Below are 22,071 nucleotides of genomic sequence, written 5' to 3'. Positions count from 1 at the left end.
TCGGCCAAAGAGCCTGGCTGCCACACAGATGCCTTTCATGTTAGCCTCCCAAAATCTTCCCGCTCTCTCAACTTCGAAGACTCAGAAATTAGCAAGTATTCTCACCTATGTTATTATTGATGAAACGGGCTGGTCATTTGCATAACAAGCTGGATAAATAATGTCCTTTTAGTAGGCCACAAATTTTATCTTTTAAACTAGTATTTCATTTTGATAATGATAAAGTAGCTCTTGTTCATGATGCTAAATCAGTGGATACTGTCGTAAACAATACAGAAAGTTCCACAGAAATCAAGTTTTTTTTTTTCTAGCCAGATTTCAAGATATTTCCTGATGCTTAACCTAAAAATGTTGGTGCCTGATCTAGAAATATTGTCTCTATTTCTTCATAAGAAATAGTTGTGGAAGGCTGGAGAGATGGCTGCCTGGGTAAAACCTGAGGGCCTGAGTTGGGACCCGCGGCACCCGAGTAAAGAGCTGAATGGCAACACCATAACCCCAGCACTGAGGACAGGCAGATTCCCAGAACTCACTGGCCAGCTGGGCTAGCCTTTCTGTGAACTCCAGCTTCCGTGACAAGAACTTGTCTCAAAAATTAGGCTGGAAAGACACAGGAAAGGAGGAAGACAGTTAACATCAGCCTCTCGTGTTCATACACATGTTCACACACTGGCATACAAGAACACATGGACTCAAACACACCACACACATACAAATAAATAGCTTTTAATTGTTTTACTAATTCTCCCCATAGATAGTTCTGGAATCCATGAGCCTGCAGTCAGGTATTTCAGAGCCGTGTTTCTTTTCTAGGGGAAGAAACCCCATGCCATACCCAGCTTCTTTTTTTACTTTATTTTATTTTATTATTTATATATTTTATTTTGGTTTTTCAAGACAGGGTATCTCTGTGTAACAGCACTAGCTGTCCTGGAACTGGTACATAGATTTCCTCTGTCATTTAAAATGTCACAAACAACTAGGAAATAAAAATAGGTGTATATGTGATGGTCATTTCTTCTACAGATGTCTTAGAAGAAATATATTTTAGGTGTTAAGCAAAATAAAGACTCTTTTAAAAATGCACCAACACAGCCATGCATCATTCGTGCTGTCTTACTGAAGCTCATGCCCCAGGAAGTGGGCATTGGGGCCCAGCCAGTCTGGATGGAGTATTGCAGCAACCTTTGGGTGAGGGGTTTCATTTGACTGCTGAACAAGTCCTTATCTCCAGCAGAGCTGAAGGGTATGACCGTGGTCATTGGGATTTTGGTCCTGGCTCTGGTCCTAAAGAACTCTGTGATCCTAGCTGAGCCTTGGTTTCCTTGTGGCCACCATTCAGAGCTGAGCTATGGTGGAGTTTGCGCTCAGTTCTAAAACTGTCTTCAGCTTGCTCTGAAATGGGCACATGTCCTGAAGAGTAGAACACAAGCACCCAATCACACCAAAGATGAAGGAAATGTCAGAAATCCAGGTACTCTGCATCATGAACACTGTATGACTTTTCTGAGATGAGACAGAGCACAAACTGAACGGAATCAAAGAAAATAAGAGGCCACTCGTCCAGCATGTGCACGGCCCAGGCTAAGCCCAAAATGAACCAAACGTGGCAGTCTTCATACAGCGTGTTCCGGTAGAGTAAAAGCAATTCACAGAGAATCCCAGCCAGCCCAAAGTCTTGTGGGGTCCTTTCATAACTGTCTTAAAATTACAATTAAGGAACTTTCTCTTTCATTCTGTGGCATGTTGTTTTCATAATTAGTCCTGCAAGCTCGTCCTGAAAATGATGCTTTAAAATGCACCTTCCATCTTTGAAATGGTGTAATGAGGGATGTGAACCTGCCTGTTACTTCTGTGTTCCTTTGAATTTCTATAATTAGGAAACAACAGCAGTGAGTCAGCCTTGATGTGAGAGCTGCAATGGCCTAAGCATCACCTGCCCACCCTCCTCTCCACCTCAAAGGTAGGTTGAGATGTTAGGAGGCGTGACTGGTTTTCCATGCACTAATTCTGGTGGTTTCCCAAGACCGCTATAACAAAGTGGCACCGAGTGTGTGGCTTGGATGACAGCAATAGCTTATGTCAGCTCTGTATGCTGGGGCTAAGATTTAGGTGTCAGCAAGGCACGCTGCTGCAGTGGCTTCAAGCAAGTGTTCCAGGCCCCCTCCCCCCCCCCTCTCTGTAACTGCTTGATTTAAGGCAACAAAACCTTGGTGTTTGGATTATGTTCTCCTAATGTGAGTGTATGACTCTGAATCTAGAGGTGTGTGTGTATGTATGTGTGTGTCTGTGTGTGTGTGTATTTGCCTAGACAGTTGAACCCCCTAATGGTCTCAGAAAGGTAGCAGATAAGTGTATAGACTTGGACATACACAGTTCAGCAGTGTATATCACCCTGCAGAGGCATAGCTTCCAATTCAGTTCTTCTCAGTGTACCATGTCTTACTCATCATAACACAGCCCACGTGCACTGAGCTCTTGCTACTTACTGTGTGGCTCTATTAGGGTGCTTGAGAACATGTTGGTTCATGTATTGTTTACCTTCAGACGAATTCCTTGTCTTCCTCTGAGATACTAAACATGACATCTTACTGAATGTCTCAGAATTGCCGAATTCCACTTAAGTCATCAAGAAATTGTTTCCCATCAGAGAACGGCTAGGACATTCCTCACGTGGTGACATCTCATAGAGCAAGCCGACTGTGGACATGTTTCCAGTGGCAGTCTGGTATGATGTCTGCAAGCAATGTGGAAAGGATGTGATTGAAGTGGTTGTGTGTGTGTGTGTGTGTGTGTGTGTGTGTGTACGTACAGCTCTCCCTTGCTTCTGAGTGGGTTGTTTAGTACACACACACACTCACAAATACCCAGATCTGCAGGTGCTTATTTCTTAAATAAAATGGCGTGGTATTTGCATAAAACTGTGCACATCCTCCAGGACCCTTTAAATCGTCTTTGAATATCACACCCAGTAAACCATGAATGCTCTGTGAGTGGTTGTTATACTGCATTGTTTAGAGAATAATAGCAAGGAAGAAGTCTGTTCAGTAATGATGCATTTTTGAATATTTGATGTTTTGTTTTCATTCAACAGTGGTTGAGTCCACGTATACAGAAGGTTGGAGAGAGAGACACAGAGAGAGAGAGTTGTCACATAATATGTTCTAAGAAGTCTTGAGTTTGGACAGATGTCTGCTATGGGCCTAAGAGACCAGGACTTTGGAATTTTATGAGAATAACTGAACTTAGGGTGTTTATAAAAAGTATTGTAACCAGTTCACTGGTCAGTAAACAGGTAACTAGCTAAGCTATGACCAGTTGACTCTGGACTGTGTTGGAGCCTTCCCTGGGCCTCATTTCTGTGTAGTTAGTATCTGATCAGATTGCTGCTTGAGGTTCTTAGAACCTATTCTGGTTCAGTAGGCCGTATTTACTGGATATCGAACTTTTGCTTTATTTTGCCTGAGAAACTCAATTGATCTAAGGAATTTTCCTTTTACCAATGTGTGTTTGTGTGTTATACATTTATAAAGATGGTAATAGATACCTGGTCTATGTGTGCATACATGGGGGCAAAGAATATAGTTACTTTCTGGTCCATCTACTAAATGTCAGCCAGCCCCACCTGCTATTCACACAACCTTCCGGAACTCGGGCACTTCACAGACCAGACTTTGACAATGTGGGGGCCTACCAGCATATCAGCAGAACCCATACACATTGTCCCCTGTAACTGCACACACAGGGAGCCCTGCCTAGATGCACACAGCATAACTAGTTCTGTGGCCCCTCTGGAACAGCCAAGCGTGCCCCCTGCGATCCCCGGATGGCTTGGCCTGGTGTTTCGCATGTAGATGCTCATGAAGTAAGAGTCTCAAAGATACACCTGCCCTGATTTCCTGCCCTAGGTCCTGCGCTTAGACCGCTTCTCTATACCTGTCTCCCCATGCACACTCACACAACTCTACTTCCTCCAGCCCTTAGGTCATCTAGAGACTAACCTTGAGTGTGACAACAGAAAACAGAAATTAGAGAAGTCATTTCTTATCAGGACACGTCGGAGGGCTGGCCTGGGGCTGTGATAGACACCCCCCAGGAAGATGCCCACCATGAGACAAAGCCACACCAAAGCTAGAAGCGTATAAGTGGCAGCAAATCCTCAGTGCAAAAAGATGCTTCTGTGGCATAGGGAGTGGGTGGGACTGGGGAATAAGGGATTTTATGTTCATAAAGAAGGTGGTAAAATTGACACATGAAGAAAGTGAGTGAAAAGTGACTTTCCCGTGGCTTTTGTTTCTACTCCGTGTGTATTTGCATTGTCTAGACAAGTATTCCTTAAAATTAGGATGAGGGGTCAGGCCGTGTTATGTAACCCAGGCTGGACTTGAACTCTCCATCCTCCTGCCTCAGCATTCAAATGCTAACATATGCCACCATGCTTACCTTGAGAATATTCTTAAATATTTCTTTTGCTACCAATTCACAAACCAGTCATGAGCAGGAACAACTTCTGCCCTTTCTGTTCTCCAAAGCAGCCTGTAATTTCTGAAACTGCGTTCTCGTGCTGGAGCCTGCGCCAGTGCTCTCTGTTCAGACGCTGAGAAGTAGGCTGTAGAGCTGCCCTGCTCACGCTTTCACGGTATAGCCCAGTCTGCCCTCAGCAGCCAGGAGGACGGGGTCACTTTCATTGTGCCTCTCCTAGTAGTAAAGCTGCAAGGAGTTGTCGCCAAGCCGCCCTTGTAATACATGCTTACAGATAAGGTTTGTATCAATGTGTCATTTTACCTTTTTCCAAGTAACAGGTTTATAAATAGAAAGCTTTTGCTTATAAAATGCCAATTGTTTATGACTAGACATTGGCATTAGAGCGGTACCTGTCTTCCCAAGGTCTGGAGACTGTAGATAGTGTAAAAATGCGTATTCAAGGATTCTTATCATCAACTCTCTAAAATTCAAGAAAGCATTTTATTCTTGGAGAGAATATTATTTCATTAAACTAAACCTTTGAGAGGATTTCCAGAAGAAACTGTTTTCCCAGTGTCGTCTTTATAATCTTTTTGATGATTTTACAAACCACCCTGACGTTCCTAAGCCGTCTTATCTTTGCTCATGGTGGCCTCTGCAGTGCCTCTGCAGCTAGCCTTTCTTCCCTCTTCCTTGTTTCCCGTTTGCAACAAGGAAAATAAAACACGAGCCCCCCATTCTCTTAATGGACTGCATACATCAGGATTCCAGCTGTTTGAGAGCGGGAACAATGAAGCAGGAACATCTGATGACGCCGTGAAGACCGCACCTGTTAACGCAGTAACGGCCAGGCTGAGCTTGTGGCCAGCGGGGCTGGAGGAGGGGAGAGGGACAGCTGGGAGAGCTGGTAGGAGATAGCCGGAGAGCAGAAAAGGCTTAGCAAGGGCGGATGGTGCCAGCAGCCAGGAGCAGGGCATTGGCTTCTCCACACGGCACAGCCGTTAGCAGCCTGTCTCTTTGTCAGCAGCAGCCGCTGTGTTGCTGAGCCACTAAGCAGCTAGTCTGTTGCCGCACATGATCGCTGAGAACATGATTGCTGAGAAGGGCTGGATATTGAAATTTAATAGGCAGAAATGTCTGTTCTGTCTGAAACAGAGGGAGAGCTCTAATTTATTGTTCACTTGTTAAATCACAGAATGCCAGTGAACTAAGGGGAAGTGGTATGCATTTGCTTATGGATTTTTCTTTACCAAAAATCTATCAAATTGCAGATGCTCATCACTTTGACAAATTGGGGGTGTGTATAATTAACTGGATTAATAGCTGATTTAGTAGGCATACCCCAGGGGAGCTGATTAATAAATTGCTATCTTCCTGGAGAGAGGCTCTTGGAGTTTTATCTTAATCCTGTCTTAGTCAACACCAGGCCGCATCTGGTTGAAACTCCATACGCTGCTTTAAACTGCAAAGGCTGGCTGGGCTCAGGAAGACCCTGGCCTGGAACTCTGCACCCCAATGCTGACCCAGAGCTGCCATGGAAACTGTGTAAGCGGCCTCTCCCCAGGCCAGTTGCAGAAGGCTCAGGAAGGAGAGATGGGGCTTAGCCCCAGCAGACTGGAAGGAAGTTCACGTTTTGTTTTTGCTAAGATGCTATTTGCAGCAGGATAATGTAGCTGATAAGAAACCGCTGTGATCTCTGGTTTTCTGTATAAAGAATAATATGCAAGCAAGGCTGCACAAATCCAGGTTCTGTACCACTCCTGATCAGCCACATCCAGTGCAGAATTGCCTTTGAACTGCTCGAGGAGAACCCAAACAAACAGAAACTGGACCGGGGTGTTTGCCCTGGGAAGCCTCTTCCTGCCTTCCCTCTTGCCTCACACACGTTATCGTGCCTCCCCAAAGCTGAACTGGTTGTGGCTAAAGCATGGAGTATTTAGGCAGTTTAAATGTGCCCCTCTGGTGGAGTGCCCACTAACCACATTCACTGTTCTCATCCACAGTGGACGCTTTGCTCAGTATCGGTGGAATCTGTTTGTTCAGCTGTAATTTCCCCTGCTGAGATGATATTGTCATGGTCTGGCCTGCTGGGATGGCTTTCACTGCCAGACCAGGTCTTTCATCAAATGCAGATCTCATACCACAGGTGTGGGTCCCCAAACTCACTACCCCATTGCTCTGAGCGGCTTTTGGCAGGGGAGTTTTTAGGCACGTCACAAACTCCGTGTTTGGGCCTTCGTAGGAGTGCCACTGCCAATGTTCAGAGCCTGTACCAGTCATGGGAAACTGTCAGTAGAACAGGTGTGGAAAGAACGTGCCGATCTTCACAGCCTGCTGGCTCGGGGGATGCGGACAGAGGAGCAGAAAGATGAGAGGTAGCTGGATTGGGAGGTCCTAAAATCCCACAAGGCAGAAGGCGCTGCTAAACTGAAAGTGTAGGATCGGTTTCAGCCAGTGATAGCCACACACATGAAGGAGCCCAAGGACCACAGAGTCCATGAGGATTTTCCTCAGGGAAGCTCACACGTGGTAGTTTGCCACGGAGTGAGGTGCTCTGCTTCAGCACAAGTTTGTCGCAGTTCTTTGAGAGGGATCTGGAAGACAGTATAATGTCTACACCTTTAGGAATAGTCTTTCCTTTTAGTGAGAGCTTTACTCAGCTATAATCTATATACCATACAATCATCCATTTAAACGATGCAGCTTTAATGGGTTTTTAGTATGCATCATTTGTAGATCATTTTTACCAGTGTCTACCTCCCATTTTCTCCAACTCTAAGCAGTCACTCTTTCTCTGTTTATTTGAACATTTTTGGACATTTCTTACCAATGAGATTCCATAATAGTCAGGGTCACTGGCTTCTTTCCTTTACCATGTATTCAAAATACATCCATGTTGAACCTATGTCAGTATGACATTCCCTTTTATATATGACTAATATGGCCATTGTGAATCATATGGCTATGAACCTCCGTATGCCTTGCTTTTGTGTGGATTTCTGGTTTTGTTTCTTCCATATATACTTAGGAGCAGAACTATTGGATGGGGTGATAGTTCATGGTTGACACTTTCAGAGAACTTCGAGACTGTTTGGAAAGTGGGTGATTGTCTTGCACTTCTTGAGGAGGGTCTGCAGGTTCGAATTTCTCCACATCCTGCCAGCACATGACTCTTTCAGCTGGAGCCGAGGAGGCAGCATCTCACTGCCGGTTGCATTTCTTTGATGATGATGTTGACAGTCTGTGAATTTGTTGGTCCTTTTATAACTTCTTCTGGAGAAATGCCTACTCAGACCCTTTGCTCAGTTGAGATTTGGATGTCTTACTGCATTTTAAGAGGTTTTTTTTTTTTAATATATTCTAGCTACAATTCCTTTATCAAGTGACTTGTGCCTGTTTCTGTCCTCTGGGATGTCATCTTTCTTGTGCATAGTTTTCTAAGTCTCACACCTTTTCTATTTTACAGTTACTGATTGTGCTCATTATCAGGAGCTGCCCTGGCCAGATCTGATCTCATGGAGATTTACCTGTGTTTTCTTTCTTAGTAGTTTTTTTTTTTAATGTGTGTTTTTACCTCTTACATTTATCATTTCAACCCAACTTTAACATTGTGTGAGTTCAGGATTCCAGTTCCTGATTTTGTCTGTGGCTACTACCCGTCCCAGCACTGTTTGCTAAAGAATTGCTCTTTCTCCGCTGAATAGTCTTGGCACTTCGGTTAGCAGGCAATTGACCGTGTAAATAAAGGAATGTAAATATATGGGTTTGCTTTCGTGGGTGGTAAGTGTTATCCATTGAATCTGTACATCTGCCTGCCTTGTTAGATGGTGGTAGCACCACTATCTCCACCACCTTGTTTTCCGGGGATATTTCTAACTCATGCTCTACCTATCTTGACAATGCAAAATTATGCAGCAGTCTAGACAGTTCAGTTAAGTCAAGCTTTTCATTCACGTCTGGTACTAGAAAGTGCGTGTTGCTTTTATCTGTGTGTGTTTGTGACCCAGGGATTCAGCCTAGACCTTTGACCAGGACACACCATGCTCTACTACAAACTCACAAACTGCATCCCCGCCCTGAAATTATATTTCTAATATGCAGTGTCAGAATTCACATTTGAAAACAAAAACAACCCTGACCTGAAGCCATGGAGCTTGGATAATTAATCCTGCTCATCTTTCTAACTAGTTTAAAAGAGTTTTCTGAGCTTGGGCATTGACATAGAGAAGCCAAGAGGGTATTAGAATCTGTATCAACATATATGTGCCTGGCGGGAGCCTGGAGGAGGTTTACATGAAAGCTGATGAAAGAGTAGAACAATATGGCGGGAATCACTGAGCCCAGGAGCACTTCACTCAGTGCAGCCTTGTCCCTCCCACTTTGTGTGATTGACAGAGAGAGATGTGGATTTGAGTTAGAGGAAGACAGCCCAGGGTTGTGCCTCTCATTCTGATCTTTTTAGATTTAGTTTAGAAATAAGAAAATAAGAATATAGCTGAACACATTGGCAAACAAAAGTCAGCCTTTCTTCCCTTGACAGCTGGCAGAGAAAGAATAGTTGCACCTTCATATAATATAAACAACGTGCCGATTCTGCGCCAAAGAAAGCAGCACTCAGAAATTACGATATATTCAAAAGAGCAGCAGTTAATACAAATCTGGGTGGCTGATGTCCTGCAACTGAATGTGGAAAACAGAGCAGAATTTGTACCTCAGTCTGCTAGCATAAAGAAGTCCTAGGTCTTAGACAGCAGCCGGGACAGCCTCGTGAGAATGAGCTCATTCCTTCACTGTCCAGTCCTCTCCTCTCCCTCCTCGCCCCGCCCCCATCATGGTGTCTCATGGGGCCAAAGAGGCAGCTCATCAATTAAGAGTGCTTGTTGGTCTTCCAGAAGAGCCAGGCTGGGTTCCTCAGAACTTCCTGTAACTCCAGCTCAAGGGGCTCCAACACTTCTTCCAGCCTTCACTGGCACCCACACACATGACATCCAGATGCACACACAAACACATAAATATTTTAAAAGATAAAACTAGGAATTCAGTGCAGAACAGACGTGTTAAAGGATGGGAAGTGAAGCAGAGGGGAGAGGGAGGCGGAAGAAGGGCTGGGCAGACCAACGACAGGATGTGGGAGCCGATCCTCCATTTCTGAGAATCCTTCTCATCTCCATAGTGGGGCGCTGATGGGATGATAAGGGATCAGACCCACAAGCCCTTGGTCTTGATGCATGCCCCTCACCACCACAGCTTCCTTTCCATCAGAAAATGTCAGAGTTGAGTCATGGCTTACCTTGCCAAAAACTCTGAATGTTCTTTTCAGATAAATACTGTGTTTTAACTCCAATGTCGGTAACAGTTACTTGATCTTAATTGTACTACAGTAACATACAGATTTCTCTGTCACAAACTGGGAAGACTGAGAAATTTTTTAAAAAGTTGATTGATCTATATTGGATCAAATAATAATGTGACTGTTATTTCAGAGGGGAAACGTCGTATATATTCACTGTGGTGGTTGCTTTTGCTCATTTAGAAGTTAAACCTGCAGCCTCTGTAGAGAGGAATGCAAAGCCTGATGTCTGGTAAACAGGCCAGGATTTTACAGTAAGCTGGCAAGTGTCTTTCACAGCCTATCCATGTGCCTCCCCTGCCCCCAACATTCTTTCTTTCTTTTTGGTTACAGGCCAAGAAAGGAGAGGGAATCTCCCATAACGACGTTTGAACGGAGCACATTACTAGAACGCAGAAATACTTTTTTGGACAACTATTTCTCCAAGGTAAATGTTGCCATTGTAGGAAGAAGGGAGCACAGGGTTAGCATTTTCAGATGGCCGTGGGACCGGCCGCACAGAGCTTTGATTGTCTAGTCTGGTGCAGACTGGGACTGTGTGAGTGAAAGGGGGAGAGAGAGAAGAAAGGAAGGCTGTCGCAGCTTCCTGCAGCCTCACTAAATGTGTCACCAGGAGAACCCCATCTCCCCCTGGGAGACCACGGGGCTGGTCAGCAAGTGTGTGGGAAAAGGGGGGCGGGCAAGACTGTGTTTAGACTGGAAATAACTTTCATTCCTTCATGATGAAAGAGTCAAGGGATCCTAAATAAAGGTCAGATAACGTGTGTGTTCTGTACATGTCACATGGGAGGGGGGGCAGGGTCCCAGACTAAGACACAAGTAAGAAAAGTTTTAAAAACTCTCTGTTCTTTTCTGAAAATGCACACCAAGTAATCCTTTCACAGATTTCATGCAAAGAGCTTTCTAAACGTCTCATTTTGAAGGGTCACGTGCTTAATGCCTATGTTCTAAAGAAAAGCCATTGAGGGGGAGACAGACAGTCCTCGGGACCTGCAGGAGTGGGCTAGCCTTGTCTTACATATCCAGGGAATTGCTGCAGGCTCTTCCTCTCTGAATCACGAGCTTAGCAGGCACCAAGCCTTAAGGGAAGCAAGAGAGCCCATAGTGGCTTTGGCACTTGTGACCCAGCTCCTAGCGTCTTAATACAAACTCCTCTGCTGCTCTGCAGTTTGTAGCGAAAGGCTATTTTCACTAAGCCCTGAGGTTTTTTTTAAGATGAAGCATTTCTGCCTTTTTCCTTACAAAAGTATCTGTGTGCTCATATCCAGAGGGATGAAACAATATACAGCCACAATGGAAATCTACTTGTCAACCTTCTCTGATTAGAAGATAATACATGGTTGGCGGTCGTCCACCCTTGCTGTTCTGGAAAGCAGTTTCAGATTGGCAAGTGGAGAGTGTTCTGTCCTCCCCTCCCCCGGCGGTTCTCCTCGGAAGGCTTGTGGGAGTGTAGGCTGTACATTAGAGGAGAGCTTTGTGATACTGTTCATTCTCTCTCTGACAGAGAAGACATTGTTTGCCCACTGTAATAGTCTTGGCAGGAATCTCTGCTGTGCATACAGAATGGGGAAATGGCAGAGCAGTGGGGAAGCTCAGAATCCTAAGAAACACATCAGCTTGGGGATTTTTTAAAATATATTTTAATAGCTTCTCATTACCAAGATGCAGTTATAATTTGGGGAACGTTTTCCTTGGCTCTTTTCTTCGCGCTGCATTATGCGTGTGGTACAGGCCCTCAGAGAGCAGGGTGCCATCTCAGGCTGCAGCGCCAAGACTCTCCATCCTCCCTGCGTGTGCCAGACACCCTCAGAGGTGCTCCAGTGCGTGAGTGCTCACAGTGTTACCAGTGAGTGACGTTAGCCTGAAACTCACCGAAACCATTATGTCCCCCTAAATAAGAGAAAAGGCACAGTTAACGGTGGGCAGAGAGTAAGAGGTGTGTGGCGAGGGACGCAGAGAGGGTGCCACCCACGGTGCTCCAGACCTTGAAGGAAATGGTAAGAGTCTCTGCAGTCTGGACCAGATCCTGCCAGGGCAGAAACGGAGACTCGAGCTGAGGCCGGGCCCAAGTTTGGAGCTTGACCTCAAGCTCGGCTCGCACTGACTGTGCTCCTCCCCCAGCCTTGCCTTACGTAGGAGAACAACCCCTTGAGTATTTCCCAGCTGCTGCATTCCATAGGTCCTGAGATGTCTCAGTGTGCAGTTGATAGTGTCGGTCCTGAGGTCGTTGCGGTCACCTGTGTAGGACTCATGCTACACTACACAGCTAAGGCATCTTTTACTTGACCCTGGTGACATGAGTAATGCAAATTATTTGTTTGTTGTTTTTAAACTTGGAAGTATTTGCTGATAATCTTTTTAAATATGATTGTGTTTCTTTTTTCTACATCATATATTTTTAATTGTTTTTAAAATGTTTTTGTGATTATAACATATAGAAAGAGGGCAGGAGCTGAAGCTCAGTAGTGCCTCATGTGCCTGAGGACCTCCGTTCACTCCTGAGACTCACAACCCACAATAATAAATACTAATGATGATAAATAAACTGAAGCGAGAGAGAGTAGAGGAGGGCAAACATAGGACAGTGTTTGGGACCGAATAACAAGGAAATCAATAAAAATGACTGAGACGTTCAGCAACCTTCCTCCCTTCCTTCCTTGTTTCCAGATGATGCATATCAGTTTACCTGCTTTTAATGTCGTTTGTTATTTCTAACAACTGGGTAGAATATGCCACTGTGCGAGCCACCTAGAGAGCTGGGTCAGCCACTCCTGCCTGTGTCCGGTCTGTGGAAGGGTTGCTCAGATGGAAGGCTGTCTGTAGCCGACCTGGAGACATCATGACTTTGGCGCCCATGGCTTCCAGGAGAAACTCACTTGTTTCTCTTGAGTCTGGACCCCCCAGTAACACCATAGTCTGGGCTTCTCATACCTGTGAGCACAGCTCTTCGAGAGGGACAGGATTAGGGGCTCACAGGCAGCTAGATCCTTGGAGGAACCAGTACTAACTGGTTAGCTACGGTTGTCCTGAAGGGAGGACACTGAGGGTCTTGTGTGACCACTGGTGTACATCATCTCTGTCCACTGTGAGAAGAAATGTCTATGAAGGGAAGATACAGCCAATCTGAGTGGTGCTTTTTTGTTTAACAGACACATCGCGGCTCCTGGAAAGGGACGGGCAAGTACTGAGGTCTTAAACTGCGGCCTACACAACTGCCGTATTGTGATTGTTAGGATACCCATTTTCCTGAAGATGAAACATAAGTTCAGAGAGTGTAAGAACTTGGGTGACAAGAACAGAGTCAGCCATGTCACCCAGCAACAGCTGTAGTATCTGGGCTTAGGGCGCCAGGTGTCCTACCACCACAGGGCCCCCGGGACCACCACAGGGCCCCCGGGACCACACCAGGTGCCCTCGGGACCACACACTTGGAGACAACCTTTGTCTGATTGTGTTCACCTCTGTCGGAAAGTTATCTGCAACCTCCTCCCGTCTAAAGTGGGCAGAAGATAGTAGGCATTAAAAACAAAATGCCAGCCATGTCCTTCCCGGTCCTCCACGGGTCCATTACCCTCTCCACTGCTGGGAGATGAAGCTCCGTGGGGCAGCATGACATTCCACCTTCGAGCGCACCCTCAGCTGAGGCTGATGTGTCAGGAGATAAACATGTGCCATCTCTGTCCTCCACTTGATTCCTGGAATCTCATCTTAACCCAGAACCTCCCAAGGTGCGTTCCAAGGAGTCTTCATAGGTGTAGCTTCCAGCCATGGCCCCAAAGAAAAGAGAGATGAAGTTAGAGATGATTAAGTTGATTCACTTGTTATATGACTTCCTCAGAACTTTCTTGTGACTCTCTAAAGTGAGGTGTGGCCTGGAGAGTTTCCCTCCGGTGGGGGGGAGGTATTTCTCGGCATCTCTCAGAGAGTACCATCCTAAAGAACAGGATTGAGGAAAGAGTCTCATGAACCGGAGGCCGCCATATGCTAACTAAAACTCATAAACTCCTTTTAGGATCCCTGCCTTGCAGTAAGACTTTGAAACAATAGCCACTGAGACCTGGGGTTTCTCGTCTGTGAAATATGCCACATAGAACTAGATTATTTCAAAGCCCTTTTTATCTTTATTACCTGGGGACTGTTGATTGCACGCCCTATTCCAGAGCACACGGTACACAGCACATGGAGAGGAAAGCGTGGCAGGAGTGAACTGAGGTACAGGGAAAAGGGAGAAAGGGTGACGAAATAGAGATGCAGTGTGCAAGATCCTGGGCGGTGGCTCTGATAGAAACAGGTTTTATTTTATTTTATTTTAAACAGTTTGAAAGGGAGCTGTGTCCTTTGCTTCATGATTAATGATGTTCTAAACCCAAACAATTAAACATTTCCAGAAGAAACAACTGTCCCAGTTTTGAGACCAAAATTTTTCCATAGTCCTTTAGGTAGCAATTTTGGCTCTGCTGCAAGACGTGGGACCTCAGCAAGTGGGAGCCACAGGAGGCTGTCGTGCATTGTCCTCATGCCTGAGCTCCTGAACCACGCAGCCATGCTTGTGTGTGTGATGTGTGAGTCTTGACTGGCTGAGTCTGAGGGATTCTCTGAAGCCTGGCGAGCTGTGTGGCAGAAAGCCCCAGGTCCCTAGGCCAGTCCCAGAAATGTGGTCAATGGCAAAGCATGCTAGCCTGCCTTTCACCTGGCCCTTGCTTTCAGGACTCCCATTTTGTTCCCATGATCTCAGGGCCCCATCTTCTTTCCCTTCACTCTGTAATTTCTTACGATGTGCCTGGGCCTAGACTATAGCAGCAAGTTCTTCCTAGCAGCTGCGCCACAGAAACCCCTGGGATTCAGCATGCCCAGGGTGTACACATTTCATAATCCTAACAATGGTGCTAACATGCATCAAAACCAATTGCTGTTTTTAAAGAATTGATAAATGGAATGATGACCTAGATGTTTAAGAAAATAATAATGTTTGAGAAAGGTGTTTTGGAATGTGAGCAAGCACACTTTTTCCTTAGGGTTTGTGTAAACACTCAGAATTCTCCTCTGTAGTTTTCAGTATTGGTTAAAAGTGGTTTCTCTCTACATATAATGATAGCCACTTGTTGACAGTGAACATTAGGAGACATTGCTCTCGCCACGTTACCTTCTGCAGTTACGTGCTCAGCAATTGTACATAGTTCTCGGGACTTTGGGAAGAGAGAGAGTAATAACACATTACGTACAAATTTCAGGTACATGCATAGCCAGCACAGCATTCGTACCTGCTTGCATTGCACCTTGCTTAAGCCCAAGCATATCGTCATTCAGTCATAGATCACGAGGGACGCACATAAGCCCACAACCCACCCTGCTGACTGGTGAATTCTCAGGGAGAGATGGTCATTGTCTTCTTCCCCAGTGTCCCCACAGGTGATCCCACCAGGCTCCAGTAGATGGTTCAAAGCCTATGGGCATACAGATGGCCCTGATTAAACTCAACAGATCACAGATAAAGCACAAAATGTGACCCAGTAATGGTGGCACACACTTTAATCGCGACATTCGGGTGGCAGAGGCAGGCTGACCCCTGAGATTGAGGCTAACCTGCTCTACAGAGTGAGTTCCAGGACAGCCAAGGATAGGCAGAGAAACTCTGTCTCAAAAAACAAACTTCACAAAAGCACGAATGTGAAAAAGACAGTTATAAAGAGGATTGACATGGATGGAGAGACCTAGGAAAGGGTGGGACTGAGAGGAACCAGAATTCATTTTATATACATTTGTAAGCTTGTCAAAGAAAATTAATTGGATATGTATGTGTGTGTGCCAAAAGCTTTTTGCCAGGTTATTTTATTTTGTTATTAACCACAGAAAAATTTTGTAAATTCAGTATTTTTGTCCAAATTCAAGATACCATAATGATAGTTATTATTAACAACTTTTATCTATTTTAGTATCATGAGATATTAAATGTAGTTGAAAATTACATTATTAGTTCCTAAACCAAGGATATGTGGCATAATGGACAGTTCAGAGCTGGTGGGGCTGGAGAGATGGCTCGGTGGTTAGGAGCACTTGTTGCTCTGGCAAAGGATCCAGGTACACTTTCCAGCACCACATGTCCTGCTCACAGCCATCTTTAACTCTAGTTCCAGGGGGTCCAAAGCCCCTCCTGACTTCTCCAGACACCACACATGCATGCAGTGCACAGACATACATACAGGCAAAGCACTCATGCTCATAGAACAAATCTTTTTTAAACGGTATTTTAATTTGTCAAGTATGCATTCCATTACAAAATAGATTTAAGATTTATTTACTTTTCTGTATATAAGCCTCCATGTATATCTACACCACATATGTGCCTGGTCTTCAGGGAGGCTAAAGGAGGGTACCAGATGCCTGGAACTGGAGTTACAGGTGGTTCTTATCCCACAACTTGGTGCTGAGAATTGAACCTTGGTCCTCTGAAAGAGCAGCCAGTGCTCTTAACCCCTGAGCCATCTCTCCAGTCCCCAGATCACAGGTTATGTTTGTTTGTGTATGTGTTTGTTTCTGCACCATCCGGGACTGAACTCAGGATCTCACATGGGTGAGGCAAATGCTCTTCCACTGAGCCGTAGCCCCAACTCAAATCTTGCCACTCTTATGATCCATCGAGTACAGTTACTTTATTACTATATCTGTATACTGGATGACTGATTAAAAACAGGTAGCCTCTTAAAATTGTAATTGGATATGAGGCCTAATCAGTTGCAGAGGAAATCCTAAAGTCCATTGGGATCGTCATTTTATTAAAGGAAATGTCAGAAGCTGTGCTCACAGCACCACTACCCCATCCATGACAAGTCTCCTGGAGTTTTCTGTCCAAGGAATCACCTCTTCAGATGAATAATGACCTTAAATGTCTTTGCAAATCCCTACACTGTTTATGTTCTCTACATTGACAGAGAGACCCATACTGTTTTTGAAATGCCAATCAGAAACCAGTGACACTTCTCCATTTATTGTTCTTTTTATCATAAAAAGATTTCCCAAGAATTTCTACATTCCTTTAAAATATCTTAAGTTTTCCTTCCTTTATGCCTTTGGGCACTAGGGTGTTGTTAGGATCTCCCTATTTGGCAGGCTCATCAGTTTTGAAATTCTGTCTTTATTCATTCCTTCCATCATAGTAGATAATACTTACCTCTACTATCGCATTCAAACACCACTAACGAAGTTCGGAATTATTTAACTTGGACTCCCGTCTTCCTAGAAGGTTAGTTGACTCTCCTCGTTAATTTAAAGCCCACCTGTCGTCACAGCACTGTGGAACAAAGTTAGTGTCTAAAGAAGTATTCATTGGGCAGGACAGCAACAGACAAACCCATTCGGTGAAGTATCTTTTACATTGCACTAACTGAAGTGAATACAGCATTTCCTGTCATAATAACTAGTTGTTGTTTTCAAACTTTGAAAGAACAATTCATTAGTACTGGGGAGAAGAGATGTTAAAGTGCTATGCTCGGCAACCTGGAAAATGTTTTTAGCCTTTGGATTTCCCATTTACAGCACAGCATCACTCAGAGTAGAATGATTGGCATCTCTATACAGGACACCAACGCTTAGCATTCTCTGTTGTGACCTGACAACTCACGTCAGATGAATCAATCTTGTTTGGGAAGTGATTGCTGAATCACTTTGGGCTTTAAGAACATAACTTCTTCAAGCCAGAGATGGCAAATAATACAGTAGTATCATGGTTGCGCGTGAAATGCCTGCTACTTCCTCCACTCTGTCCTATCCCTTGCTTTTTAGGTTTTGATGATCTGTGTTAACAATCAGAGACCACGAGTCGGGTCCTTCCAAATGTCTCATTATTTTCGACTTAACCTTTCTCCTGCCCACGGTGTATGTCTCATAATTAAGACTTGGGATTACTTCATTAACATGCGTTCTTTTCCTTCATAGAAGAGAACCGGAGAGGGTGATCTGTAGGACTGCAGCCTTTGTGCCCCAGGGGGAAAATACTCGTGCCCATTCATTCCCTCCCTGTCACACCCAGGGAGCGAGTGCGCCTCCCGTTCCCTTCCCCTTCTCTCCCTCCTGCCCATCTCTCAAAGAGAAAGGAGACAACTAAATGCAGTGCACCATCCTGGGAAGGGTCCTGGGACAAAAATACAATCACGAGAGCCCTTGTGGCCCAGCACTTAAAAGATGGAAACAGGAAGATTGCGTCCAGTCCAAGGCCAACCACGCCTACAGAAAGAGGCTCTTCAAAACATTAGGTAAATTCTAAGAGATTAAATGATATCAGTGTGCCAATGTTGGTTTGTACATTATAGCATGCTAATAGAAGAAGCTAGTGATGGGCTAGGAAAAGTAGAACAGATACTTTTTTAAGCTGTCATGGCAAATTGCTGTACTTATCTTCAGCCCACTTTGTAAGAAGAACCAGTGTAGAAAGTGATCATTTCCGCCCTCCCTAAATCCTCCACTGAACATAACCATGCAGAGTTGGCAAAACAGGCATTCAGCAAAGGCTGGGGCCAGCTCTAGTCCTGCAGCCCAATTTTGTGCAGTGGAATACTCTCCCGATGCCGGAGAGAGGACGCAGACACAGACATCCAGGCATGATTCCCAGACACCGGGGTGGAGCACCGCTGGTCTGTCTCTTGACCTTGTTTCCTGTCTGTGGAGTCAGGTCTGGGAATGTTTGTCCTATGATTCAGAATATTATCTTAGAAGTGCATTTGTAAATGTAGCCACAGAATTTATTAAGGATGAAATGTTGACATTAAAGTGATTTGTATATATTGTATACTCTATAACAAGATTTTTTGTAATTTTGGCACCTTTGAACTCTTATCCAAAAACAGTTATGATTTTGAAAGTGACACTCGTGTCATGTGAGAGTCACTCACACACCAGGAAGATGAAACCGCTTTCTTTGACAATCCCATGTTGAATCTGAACCTAAAATTAAAATCACTCTAAATACCACATGGTAGCTTCATTTGTGAAAAGATGACTTTATTCACACAGTGATGATATTTTCAGAGAAAGAGTTTAGATTAATGTGCTTTTAGACTATGCACTTAAATGATAATTAGCGTTGGTGTGTTTTTTTAATGCAGTCTGCAGTGTTATGTGTTTTTTAAGTTAGGTCAATAAAATCTTGAATGTCCATTTATGTTGGGGGCTTCTAGGACATTTTGGGTTCACATTATGCTTAGAGTTAATCATAGGGGCATTCCTTATCTAGTAATTATTTCTTAATTCCTCCGGAGCCTGTCATTATCTACTATAGGAAATTATCTTCCAGTTGTTGTCCAGCAGTGCCGAGTTTTGAGTACAGGCATATTAGAGAGGTTTTGTTATAATTACCTGAGATGTTAAATCCCGTAGTGGCAGTGAGGGAAGGGAAGCCGTGCAAGGCTGACTGCTCATGTCACCCACAGGTTTTTAGTGTCCCCACGTGCAAGCTGTACCCCACAACTAATTAACCCAGTCTCCACGGGCTTTTCTTTAAAGCTCCCAGGTGTTTCTAATGTGCAACTGGAACTGATAAAGCAAGACCCCTCCAAGGTGGCCCCATGACAGAACGGTCCTGCTGTGTGTGACTGTGTGGCTTGAGCTGGGGAACCCAAGAGGAACATAGTTTCAAAGAGAAAGACACTTGCCAGCATTCCAACAAACAGCAGCTGGTGGCTTACCCTATGCTCTATTCAGTAGACACTAGCTGCGGGAGACGTGGTCCTGACCTTGGAGCCATGGCTCTCATGTGATGCCGCCTTTGCCTTTGTTCTGCTCACCTCCTTCCTTCCAGCATAGGGTCACTAGCAGCTGACAGTAAGCAGCACCTGCTAATGTCAGAGCCCACGATGATCTTCCTCTAAAAAGCCACAGTTCTCGGCTTCCGGCATGAGACCTCAAGCTCAATCTCCAGAGCCTCCTTTTTTTTGTGTGTGTTTTTTTTTTTTTTGTTGTTTTTTTTTTTTTTCCCGAGAAAGGGTTTCTCTGTGGCTTTGGAGCCTGTCCTGGAACTAGCTCTTGTAGACCAGGCTGGTCTCGAACTCACAGAGATCCACCTGCCTCTGCCTCTCGAGTGCTGGGATTAAAGGCGTGCGCCACCACCGCCCGGCCCAGAGCCTCCTTTATGGAGAGTTCTGGTTTGTTAGGAAACAAATCTTACTGAGTAGTTTGTCATTACATCATCTGTTCATTTTGTTAATAAAAGAATTCCAAACGCAATCAAAAGTAAGGCTTAAAACAAAAACACAAATGATCTCTTTTACCTGAAGTAAACTAGAAAAAGTAAAAACCCTTGTCTATTGTGTCAGCACATTTTTCTGGCTTTTTATCCCGTGGAACAGTCAGCTGATGTGTGTGTGTGTGTGTGTGTCTGTCTATGTCTGTCTGTCTATACTCTTGTCAGTCTGGCTTAGCTCCTTCTAGCTGTGATGTCCTCCCATACTTGGGCTTCACTGAGACACACTAGCTGACAGAGCTCCCGCTCTCTGAATCCCTCAGCAGGACATGGAAGGCTTGTTGGAGGTTTTCCTTTGAGAAGATGTCTCAGACCTCCCAGAACTGAGACACTGATATTTGTGCTGTGTCCCTTGGCCAAAGCAAGTCAAGCAGTCAGTCTGCGTTCAGGGGATGGACAAGCACAGTCCCATCTCTTGATGAAAGAAAGGCACTGGGCCAGCCAGCTCACTGTGAAAGGCCAGGACAGCAAATAGTGGGCAGCCGTGCTGCCTTCACTACCACCCAGAGGATAGAAAAAGGAATTCTCTCTTCAAATATTATGAGAGAGTCCCAGGAAGTGGTTACATCTGAGCAGATTTCAAAAGCAGAAAATTCATTTCAGGTACTAAGAATAGCAAGAACAAGACCACCAAGTTGCAGTTTCTTTAGACACAGGAATTGTGCATTCCTCTGACACACGAAGTCTAACCTGATGCAGAGGACACTACGTATGGGCTCCCAAGTCCAAAGCACCTGGCAAATTGTTCAATATCTGGAAACTGTTAGCTTTCTCTTAGATGTATTAAAAATCAGATCTTTATCCAAATTCTTTTTTTTCTTTTTTTTTAAGAATTTTTTTAATACAGTTTTTTCTCATTTTACATAGCTATGCCCATTTGCACTCCCTCCCCTCCTTCTGCTCCACCCTTCCCCTACCCCACCCCACCCCACCCCCATCCACTCTTCAGAAAGGGTCAGGCTTCCCATGGGGAGTCAACAAAGACTGACCCTTCACTTTGAGGCAAGACCAAGCCCCAGCCCTAGCCCAAGCCCCAGCCCTAACTAGGCTGAGCAAGGTGTCCCTCCAAAGAGAATGCACGCTCCTAGACGCCAGTTCAAGCACTAGGGATAAATCCTGGCCCCACTGCCTGGGGAGCCACAGACTGCCCAAGCCTCACGGCTGTCCCCACACTCAGTGGGCCTAGTTTGGTCCTGTGCAGGTCCCCTGCTGTCGGTGCAGAGTCAGTGAGCTCTGCTTTCTTTTTAAGAAGTATCAGCTGAGCCCTCATTAAGGCATACTCAGGAAAGTCAAGTGTCCTGCAGCCTTCTCCGCCTAGCAGGATAATAGATAAGGGAAGGTTGCTCTGAGAGCCTGCACAGCTCAGTTCAGGGTCAGGGGCTGTCATTTGATGGGGCCAGCGGGATCTTGGTGGCAGTCAACACAGGGAGAGAACCAGAAACAATAAAATGTGGTATTTCATCTCCCAAACTATCAAAGGTCTTTCATAATGCGTAAGAACCCATTTCAAAACCTGGGCCCTTAATCAACCTTTATTGATTTATTTCAGTATTGTAAGTATTTTCATCAAACCTCTTAAGGCCTGCACAGTTCCAGATTGATCCATAAATTGCACACAAATCCTATGCCTCTCATTGAGCGAAACTGTTTGTCTGGCAGTTAGAATACCTAATTAGTGATGGGGTAGAAAAAAAATCTGCCTGTTTTGAAATGAATAAAACATCAAAGGCTATTAAGAAATGCATAGAGGACCAGAATGTGTCTCCGTGGGTAGTGTTTTCTGTACAGGGGTGAGGACCAGAGTCTGGATTCCCCAGCAGCAGATAAAGTCTGGGATAGCTACATGTGCACCTGTGGCCTCAGTGCTGAAGGATGGGTTGGAGACAGCTCACTGGGGTTTGCTGGCCTTCTGCACAGCCAAAACAGCAAGCTCCGAGGTCAGTGAGAAACCCTGCCTCAAGAGAATGAGGCAGAGAACTATTGAAGACCTAATATTGTCTTCTGGCCTTTGCGGGATAGGTGCGCA

General features: G+C 44.9%; 1 protein-coding gene across 2 annotated transcripts in view; it reads left to right on the top strand.

Annotated features, from left to right (window-relative positions):
* The window catches only part of Pag1 (phosphoprotein membrane anchor with glycosphingolipid microdomains 1), an 89,372-nt gene that overhangs the window by 24,475 nt on the left and 42,826 nt on the right, over positions 1-22,071 (top strand). The window contains exons 1-2 of one of the 2 annotated variants that reach the window (XM_050161709.1): positions 1,891-1,963; positions 10,148-10,241. The exons of the other annotated variant lie outside the window; for it this stretch is intronic. The gene's annotated coding sequence lies outside the window, so the exon portion shown is untranslated. Of the gene's footprint in view, positions 1-1,890; positions 1,964-10,147; positions 10,242-22,071 lie in introns of those variants that run through there. 2 annotated transcript variants of the gene reach the window in all.

The sequence above is a fragment of the Alexandromys fortis genome, unplaced genomic scaffold, assembly GCF_014885135.2.
Source record: "Alexandromys fortis isolate MF-2015 unplaced genomic scaffold, M_Fortis_MF-2015_v1.1 scaffold_74, whole genome shotgun sequence".
In the NCBI taxonomy this organism is placed as follows: domain Eukaryota; kingdom Metazoa; phylum Chordata; class Mammalia; order Rodentia; family Cricetidae; genus Alexandromys; species Alexandromys fortis.
Note: the sequence above shows the minus strand (reverse complement) of the source record. Positions and strands in the feature narration are given on the sequence as shown.